Genomic DNA, 10,107 nt, shown 5'->3' with positions numbered 1-10,107 from the left:
GGCTGGGGATGTGGCTCAAGTGGTAGCGCGCTCGCCTGGCATGCGTGCGGCCCAGGTTCGATTCTCAGCACCACGTACAAACAAAGATGTTGTGTCCGCCGATAACTAAAAAAATAAATATCAAAAAAATTCTCTCTCTCCTCTCTCACTCTTTCTAAAAAAAATTAAAAAAAAAAAAAAAAAGATACTATGTCAAGTACATTCCTATCACCAGAATCTAAAAGGATTCCTTTATAATCCCTTTGTAGCCCCATCAACCTCTCTCTTACTCCTACCTCTCCTTAAACTCTGGCAACCACTAATCTTTTCTCTATTTCCACTATAATTTTGTCATTGAAAGAATGTTATACAGTTCATGTAACATATAACCTTTATGGACTGGCTTTTTTACTCAGCATAATTCCCTGGAGATTCCCTCCAGCTTCAAGTACATTGTCTTACTCATTAGGAATATGGGTGTTTGACATATCCAATTGTTAATTTTTTCTTTTTATTGACATAATAATTGTACATTTTTATGGGGTATAGAGTGATAATTCAATATACGTACATACAATGTATAATAATCAAATCAGTAATTAACTCCCCCCCAAAAAAACTAACCATTTATTTATTTGTTTGTTTCTTTGTTTTTTGGTGGGGGGGGTTACCTGGGATTGAACTCAGGAGCACTTGACCACTGAGCCACATTCCCCAGCCCTATTTCATATTTAATTTAGAGACAGAGTCTCATTGAGTTGCTTAGTATCTCACCTTTGCTGAGGCTGGCTTTGAACTCACAATGCCCCTGTTTCAGCTTCCTGAGTTGTTGGGATTACAGACATGTGCCACCGCACCTGTCTCTAACACTAATAATGTCCATGTGTTGGGAACTTTCATATTCTTTTCTAAGTTTTAGTTTTGCTTGTTTTGGTGCTAAAGATCAAACCTGTGATCTTACACGTGGTAGGCCAGTGTTCTACCACTGAGTTTCACCCCTAGTCCTTGTAATTATTAAAAAATATATCATAGGGGGCTGGGGTTGTGGCTCAGCAGTAGAACTGACAATTTGGCAATTGTGAATAGTACTGCCGTAATGTGGGAGTTCGGTGAGGCATGGTGGTGTTATCCCAGTGGTTTGGGAGGCTGAAGCAGGAGTTTAAAGTCAGCCTCAGCAACTTAAAAGACCCTAAGCAATTTAGTGAGACCCTGTTTCAAAATAAAAGCTAAAAAGGACTGCGAATGTAGCTAAGTGGTTAAGCATCCCTGGGTTCAATCCTTGGAATTAAAAAAAAAAAAAGACAGTGGAATTTATATAACAGAAAATTCATCATTTTCTGAAAGAATTAAAACTTTTTATTTTACCATATTTACCATATTTAAAAATAGGTTTTATTCTGATAAAATGTAATATTTGCCACTTCAATATTTTCTAAGTATACAATTTAGTAGCATTAAGTACATTTGTATGTCATGCAACCCTCACCACTACTTCCAAAATTTTTTCATCAGTCCAAAGAAAAACTCTACAACCATTAAATAATAAGCAATAACTTCCATTCACCATTCCTCCAGCCCTTGAAATACACCATTTTATTTTCTGTCTCTATGTATTTGCTATTAGTGGAATTAGTATTTGATATTAGTGGAATCATACACTATTTGTTCTTTATGTCTGGCTTATTTCACCTGGTATGTCTGCAAAGTTCATCCTAATTGCAGCATTACATTTCTTTTAAGGCTAAGTAATATTCATATATATATTTATATATATATATATATATATATATATATATATATATGTATATATATATACACACACACATACACACATATACATATATATAGTAATATTCATATTATATACAGTGTGACCTTGAACAGTTGGTTCATATCTCAGAGCCTGTTTCTCCTACTGTTAAAATGGGAAACATTAGTAACTTTTTGATAGACACAACAAAAATGTGATATATATGTGTTTGTAAATATATATAAAAGAAAAAAGATCATATGTGAATGCAGCAAGAAGTTGGCCATCTGCAAGTCAGGTAGAGAGACCTCAGAAGAAATCAATCCTGTCAACAATTTGACTTGGCCTTTTAGCTCCCAGAACTTCAAGAATATAAGCTTCTGTTGTTTAGCAGCTCAGTCTGTGTATTTTGTTATGCCATACCCCTTATGAAAGGCCTGGCCAAGACTTAGACACTTTCAAAACCCAGGCTTCTCTTATCCCAATTTATTGTGAGTGGTGGGTAATCCCCGTCACTCAAGCCTAACTTAACAGGCACAGTAAGAAAAGTGCTGTGGGCCATGGTATCTCTAGAGGCCCACAACAATGTTTAATTTCTTAAGAAAAATAATAATTATGAAAATAATTATTTTGACCTGGGTTTAAAAATATGAATTCATAGTTATTTAGGCAATAGTCTTTATAACAACACAGTTGTAAAATATAATAGGCAAAAATTTACAGGAGTGAGTTTAGCCTGAATGCTCACATTTGGGCTCCCTAGGCATGCATGAGTTTCAAAGTGAGTGGCAGGCCCCTCAACACCATAATCCATTATCAAAAACTGAAAGCAGCTGGTTGGATTTTTAAACTTTCTACACAGAGAAACACCTCTGGTCCCAGTTTACTGCAAAGAAATCAGTTTTCCCCAATCCAGCTACAGAAAGCACTGGGAGCAGCCTGGCTCCCAAAATAAAGGCCTAGCATGCTGGTCTCAAGGATTAATTCATGCTGAAAATTCACAGTCATTTCCACCCCTGCTGGTGCCACTTTTTTTCCACACCATAATGCAGCTCTTTCATTTGTCACCACCACTCAAGGTTTGCAAAAATGCTTTGAAAATTCAAAGTTGAGTCACAGGGTTGATCCCACTCTGCATCTTAAATCCTAGGACAATTCTGCCCCCTAGTGACAATAGAGAAATCTCAGAAGAAATTAATGTCCAGTAGCCATTAAATTCACCTTTTAAATTATGCTGCATCATTTCATCCTCACAATTCCATGAGGTAAGTAAAGTCTGAATGTAAGGATAAGTCATGGGGGAATCAGAGTAATTAAGTCATCTAACCGGGGTCACATAACTAGTTAGTAGAGAGCTGGTTTCAAGCCCTGGGCTGGAAATGCAAAAGTTACTATGGTTTGGATATGAAATGTCCCCCAAAGACCTATGTATTAAAGTATTGATCCCCAGCCAAGGGCACTATTGAGAGGTGGTAGAATCATTAAGACGTGGGGACTAGTAGAAGGAAGTTAGTTCAATGGCTGGGAAGGCCCTTGAAGTGGATATTGGGACCCTTCCCAACCTTTCCTCTTCCTCACTCTTTCTTGCTTGCTTGCTTGCTTGCTTTCCTTCCTTTCTTCCTTCTTTCTTTCCTTCCTTCTTTCTTTCCTTCCTTCTTTCCTTCCTTCCTTCTTTCCTTCCTTCCTTCCTTCTTTCCTTCCTTCTTTCTTTCCTTCTTTCCTTCCTTCCTTCTTTCCTTCTTTCTTTCCTTCTTTCCTTCCTTCCTTCCTTCCTCCCTCCCTCCTTCCCTCCCTTCCTTCCTTCCTTCTTTCCTTCCTTCTTTCTTTCTTTCCTTCCTTCCTTCCTTCCTTCCTTTCTTCCTTTCTTCCTTCCTTCCTTCCTTCCTTCTTTCTTTCCTTTCTTTCTTTCTTCCTTCCTTCTTTCCTTCCTTCTTTCTTTCTTTCCTTCCTTTCTTCCTTTCTTTCTTCCTTCCTTTCTTCCTTTCTTTCTTCCTTTCTTCCTTCCTTTCTTCCTTCCTTCCTTCCTTCCTTCCTTTCTTTCTTCCTTCCTCCCTTCCTCCCTCCCTCCCTCCCTTCCTCTCTCTCTCTCTTTCTTTCTTTCTTTCTTTCTTGGAATTGAACTCAGGGGCACTCAACCACTGAGCCACATCCCAGTCCTATTTTGTATTTTATTTAGAGACAGGGTCTCACTGGGTTGCTTAGCTCCTCACAGTTGCTGAGGCTGGCTTTGAACTTGCAATCCTGCTGTCTCAGGCTCCCAAACTGCTGGGATTAGAGGTATGTGCCACTACACCCAGCCCTCTTCCTCACTTTTTGCTTCCTGGCCACCATGAGTTGAATAAGCCTCTTCTTCCATGCACTCCTGCCATGATGTGCTGTCTCCCCAGGCTCAAAAACAGGTCAACCAGCCATGGACTGAAACCTCCAAAACACAGCCAAAATAAACCTTTCATTGTAGCTGATTATCCTCAGGTATTTTGTCATGATGACACAAAGCTGAGTAACACATAGGGAATCCTGTTTACCTGGACTTTACATCCTTGAGACTGGAGGCTCAGAGGGGTGAGAATCATAACAATGCTCCTCCAGGTTTTTCCATTTAGACAAAGCAGAACTTTTGCAGAGTTTGAGTAATCATCAGCAACTTCACGTTATCTGCATTTTAAAATTTGGTGCAGTACTGAGGATTGAGCCCTTGGGTGCTTTACCACTGAGCTACAATCCCAAATCTTTTTACTTTTTTATTTTGAGATAAGGTCTCACTAAATTGCCCAGGCTGGCCTCAAACTTGTGATCCTCTGGGCTCAACCTCCCAAGTAGGTGAGAGTATAGGCATGTACCACCTTATCCAGTCTGTCTGAACTTCTTATTAGAGCCAGAGATAGTGTTTAGACTGTGATGATTATTGTTTCTAAATTTCATTTAAGATATCACATTTCTTTAAGGAGGATACATTTTCCATGTAGAGAAATGATTTGATTTTGATGCTTCATTCATAGCTCTTTGGGATCATGTAAAATAATCTATCATATTAAATTTTCAATTAAGGGTGTATGAAGTATATTAACAACTTTGTCAGAAAGGTATGCCTTGCTATTGATGATTTTCTGCTCACTTCACTCATACACCAACAGCCTCCCTGAAAGAAAGGCACTGGGGGCTGGGGTTGTGGCTCAACACTTGCCTAGCATGCAGGAGCCCTGGGTTTGATGACCATCACTGAAAAAAAAAAAAAAAAAAGGCATTGAGTTCCTTGCCCACTTGGACATAAACATGAACACTCAGCTGGGCACAGTGGTGTACATCTGTAATTCCAACTACTACTCGGGAGGCCAAGGCAGAAGGACTGCAAGTTTAAGGTCCATCAGATATTTAGCGAGACCCTCAGCAACTTAGTGAGACAGCAACCATGTCTAAAAAAATAAAAGGCTGGGAATGTAGCTCAGTGGTAAAGCATCCCTTCCACGTTCAACCTCCAGTATCAAAACAACAGCTACAACAATTCAGTTAGCCATTTCTTTTCCTATAAGCTTGGAAAAATAGGCTTTCTTCCACCCAATCACATGACAGTAACCAGCACAGTTTGTGATGCTTGGAGGTGTTACTGATGTCGGTGGAAGGACTCAAATTTGGTTCTTGTTGTCTAGTAGTCTTCGAGGAGTTGCCTTGGTGTAATTTTTTCACTTTGGCTGCATCATGCAAAGTGCACATACGTATTTCTGATAAATCTAGTACTATGGTTTATCAGCTGTTCCTCTGTTCCTGTGCCATAAAGACAGCTTTTCCTGAGTGAATGGAGATGGCCAATTAAGATCCTGGAACACTATTCAGCCATAAGAAGGAATAAATGGACTGGAGATATAGCTTAGTTGGCAGAGTGCTTGCTAGCAATTTTTGTTGTTGTTGTTCAATCCTTAACACCACAAAAAAAAAATGAAATAATGCTGAGGATGGAGATGTAGTTCAGTGTACAGCAGGGCTTAGCAGGCACAAGTCCCTGGGTTTGAGCCATAGAACTCCCCCTGAACAGAATGAAATCCTGTCATTTGCCATTTGCCATAATGTGGGTGAAACTGGGGATCATTAAGTGAAATAAGCTGTACACAAAATGCAAGTATCCATGATCTCAAGCATATGCAGAATATAAAATAGTTGATCTGGTAGAAGTTGAGAGTAGAATGGTGGTTACCAGAGCTAAGGAGATTGGGGAAGAAGTTGATCAATGGGAACTAGATAGTACTAAGAAGTTCTGGTATGTGGTTGCACTATAATAGGGTAACAATATGTAATGATAATGTACTATGTATTTCAGAAAGCTAAATGTTTTTACCATAAAGAAATGATAAATGGGGGCTGTGTGGCAGCTCAGTGGTAGAGTGCTTGCCTAGCATGTGTGAGGCACTGGATTTGATCCTTATCACCACATAAAAATAAATAAAGATATTATGCCCATTTACAATTAAACTTAAAAAAGAAATGACAAATGTGTAAGGAAATAATTATATTTAACATGATTTAAACACTACATGATATATATATATGTACCAAAATATCACATGATACCCCATAAATATGTACAATTTTCATGTTTTGATTTATCAATTAAAAGAATGTTAATGTAAAAATATTTAAAGATGCAGATAGGAAAAAAAAGATGCTGGGATGAACTCTGACCTACTGACTACAGGTTTATCTGCTCACAGATCATGCATCGCATTTAGGTCTGCAGCTTTGAAAAAATTTGCATAACCTTCTCTATGAGGCTGGGAGCTAGAGGTGAGGTACTTGGTGAACTTACTATGGGCATGATTGTTTCTATCACTACATTTAATTTTTCTTTGCTTCTTCCCTTCCCTCTGCTCTTTCTATAGTCCCTCTCCCTTCTGACCATTAAGTGGATACAATCTAGAATTTATTGTTTGACAATTTGATGGAACAAGATCCTCAAATCAGGCATATATTTCCTTAAAATCACCAAATTGTATATCTGGAGGGGGGCCTTAAAGACATGAACACACAAACCGAACATATACATATACACTCTTGAATAAATAGAGACATGTGTGTGTATTCTTTTAAGAAGGTTAGAATATATATACTGCATACATGCATATATATTTATGCATATATACATATACATGATACTTATGTGTTTGCATATATATAAAACATATATAAAACATTTTAATCCTTTTACTTTTATTTATTAATTGATTGTTTTTTATATGGTATGGGGATTGAGCCCAGGGGTACTCTACTACTGTGTGCCCAACCCTTTTTGTATTTTATTTCGAAACAAGTTCTCTCTAAATTGCTCAAGCTGGCCTCAAACTTTCCATTTTTCTGTTCAGCCTCCCAAGTAGCTGGGATTCCAGGTGATATTAATTAATTTTTAAAAATGCAATAGATAAAGTATTTGAAGTTAAAATGCATCCCTTAAAAATAACAAAATTAATAAACCACTAGGAAGAATGAATGGGGGAAAGACTACAAAAAATTCACCAATGTTAAATAAGAATACGCATACATTACTAAATATCATGCCATCTTAAAAAAGAGAGAGAGAATATTATGAACAAGTTTGTGCCAGTTGAAATTTTTGATAAAATAGATAAATTCCTATAAAAAACTTTTTTTAACAGTACTGGATATTGAATCACTGATCTATATCCCTTCCCCAGCACTTTTTATTTTTATTTACTTATGTATTTTTGGTACCAGGGATTGAACTCAGAGACACTTAACACTGAGGCACATCCCTAGCCCTTTTTTTTATATTTTATTTAGAGACAGAGTCTCATTAGTTGCACAGGGCCTGGTTAAGTTGCTGGGGCTGGCTTTAACCTCAGGAGCCTCCTGCCTCAGCCTCCCAGCTACTGGGATTACAGGCGTGTGCCACTGTGCCCAGCCAGCCCTTTTTATTTTGAGACAGGGTCTTGCTTAGGTCCTCACTAAGTTGCTGAGGCTGGACTTAAACTTGTGATCCTCCTGCTTCAGACTCCTGAGTCACTGGGATTACAGGTGTGTGCCCTGGGCCTAGATCCAATTCATTTATGATGACAAGAACCAGATAAGGGCATAACAAAACAACAATAAACAATAATACAATCTCACAAAGTAGATACAAAAATTCTGAATAAAAATTAGCAAATTGAATCTAGTAATATACATGATGAACAGTGAAAGATTGATTTAACAAATAAAAATCGAGCAGTGGACACTAGATAGCCACAGGCCAAAAAAAAAAACCTAGATCCTCACCTCAAGTCAGAATGGATCCAAGACTCACATATAAGAACTAAAACTATAAAACTTTTAGAAGAAAACATAGATGTAAATCTTCATGGCTTTGATAAATGATTCTTAGATATGACATCAAAAGCACAAGCAACAAAAGAAAAATTAGATCCACTGAACTTCATTAAAATTAAACACTTTGGTGCTTCAAAGGACACCATCATGAAGATGAAAAGACACATCACAGAAGAAAATGTTTGCAAATTTTCATCTTAAAAGGGAAAACTCAACAGAAAAAAACAAATAACCCGATTCAAAAATGGGCAAAGGACTTTAGGATAGATATTTCTTTGAGGAAGACATGCAAATGACCAAGAAGCACATGAAAAGATGCTCAACATTATTAGTCATCAAAAAATGCAAACAAAAATCACAATTAGATAGCTGTTATGGTTTAGATGTGAGGTACCCCTCAAAAGCTCACATATGAGACAATGCAAGAAGGTTCAAAAGAGAAATGATTGGGTTGTGAGACTCTTAATCCAATCAGTGATTAATCCCCTAATAAGGATTGAGTGGTAATTGAAGTGGTAGGATGTGGTTGGAGGAGGTAGGAATTGGAGGTGTGGCTTTGGGGTACATATTTGTATCTGGCAAGTGGAGACTTCTTTTCTCTGCTTTCTGATCATCATGTGAGCTGTTTCCCTCTGCCACAATCTTCTGCTGAAGTAGGACAGAAGAGGTTGGACACCTGAGGAATTTTCACGAAGTAGGTCTATTGACTGAAGTCAGTCCAGAGAGGGCTTTTGCCTAAAACATTCTCTGGAGCAAGATTTTGGAAATTCTTTGAACTTTATATCTAGTAGGAGGAAGGTTTACATGACAGGTACTATTTGTTCCATTTTTTTTCTTTAGACTAGACAGAGTTTTGTTTTTTTTTTTTATCCCCTGCAAACCTGGCATTTACAAAAACTACCAACTACCATGTCCTTCTGTAGAAGTTTTTGCTGATAAAAAGCTTTCTTACAGGCTAAGAAGAACTTACATGACACAGTTTTTTTTTAATATCTTTATTTTATTTTTATGTGGTGCTGAGGATTGAACCCAGTGTCTCACGCATGGTAGGTAAGCGCTCTACTTCTGAGCCACAACCCCAGCCCCACATAACACAAATATAATGGGGGTTTCTGCTTAATCATGGTAAAGTTCTTCTGAATGGAGGTCTCCCTTGGCCTGCTTCACCATCATGATGTTCTGCCTCACCTCAAGCCCTGAAGAATGGAGCTGGCCTTCTACGGACAGACCTCTGAAACTGTGAGCCCTCAAATAAACTCTTCCTCCTCTACAGTTTACAGTACTGTGTCCTTTAGTCACAGTGGCTAAAAAGCTGACTAAAACAATACCATTTCACATTCATAAGAATAAATATTACTCTTTTTTTTTTGATACTTGGAATTGAACTCAAAGGCACTTTATCAATGACCTATACCTTTAGCTCTTTTTGTTATTTTGAGAAAGGGTCTCCTTAAATTGCCAAGGCTAACCTTGAACTTTCAATCCTCCTGTCTAACCTACTCAGGTGGCTTGGGTTTGGGTTTGGGGTTACAGGTATGTGTCAACCATGGCAACCATGCCCAGCTGGATATTACTTTTTTTTCTTTTTTCTTTTTTTTTTTTTTTTTTTTTTGGTACCATGGATTGTATCCAGGAACACTTAACTGGAAAGCCACATCCCCAGCCCTTTAGATATAAATTTTTTATCTTGAATCAAGGTCTCATTAAGTTGCTTAGGGCCTTGCTAAATTGATGAGGCTGGCTTTGAACTCACAATACTCCTGCTTCAGGGTCCTGAGCCACTGGGATTATAGGCATGCACCACCACTCCAAGCTGAATATTACTTTTTTAAAACCCAGAAAATAACAAATGTTGGTCTGGAGTCACAGATCAGTGGTAGAGCCCTTGCCTAGCATGTGTGAGGCACTGGGTTCAATTCTTAGCACTGCATATAAATAAAGAAAAAGGTCCATCAACAACTAAAAAAAAATTTAAAAAATAACAAATGTTGGTAAGGACATGGTAAAAATGGAAAAATTTTGTGTGGCTGGTAGGAATGTAAAATGATGAAACCACTTTGAAAAAC

This window comes from Callospermophilus lateralis, chromosome 1 (assembly GCF_048772815.1).
Source record: "Callospermophilus lateralis isolate mCalLat2 chromosome 1, mCalLat2.hap1, whole genome shotgun sequence".
NCBI lineage: Eukaryota > Metazoa > Chordata > Mammalia > Rodentia > Sciuridae > Callospermophilus > Callospermophilus lateralis.
The sequence above is the reverse complement of the archived record's forward strand: the minus strand, read 5'-3'. Positions refer to the sequence as shown.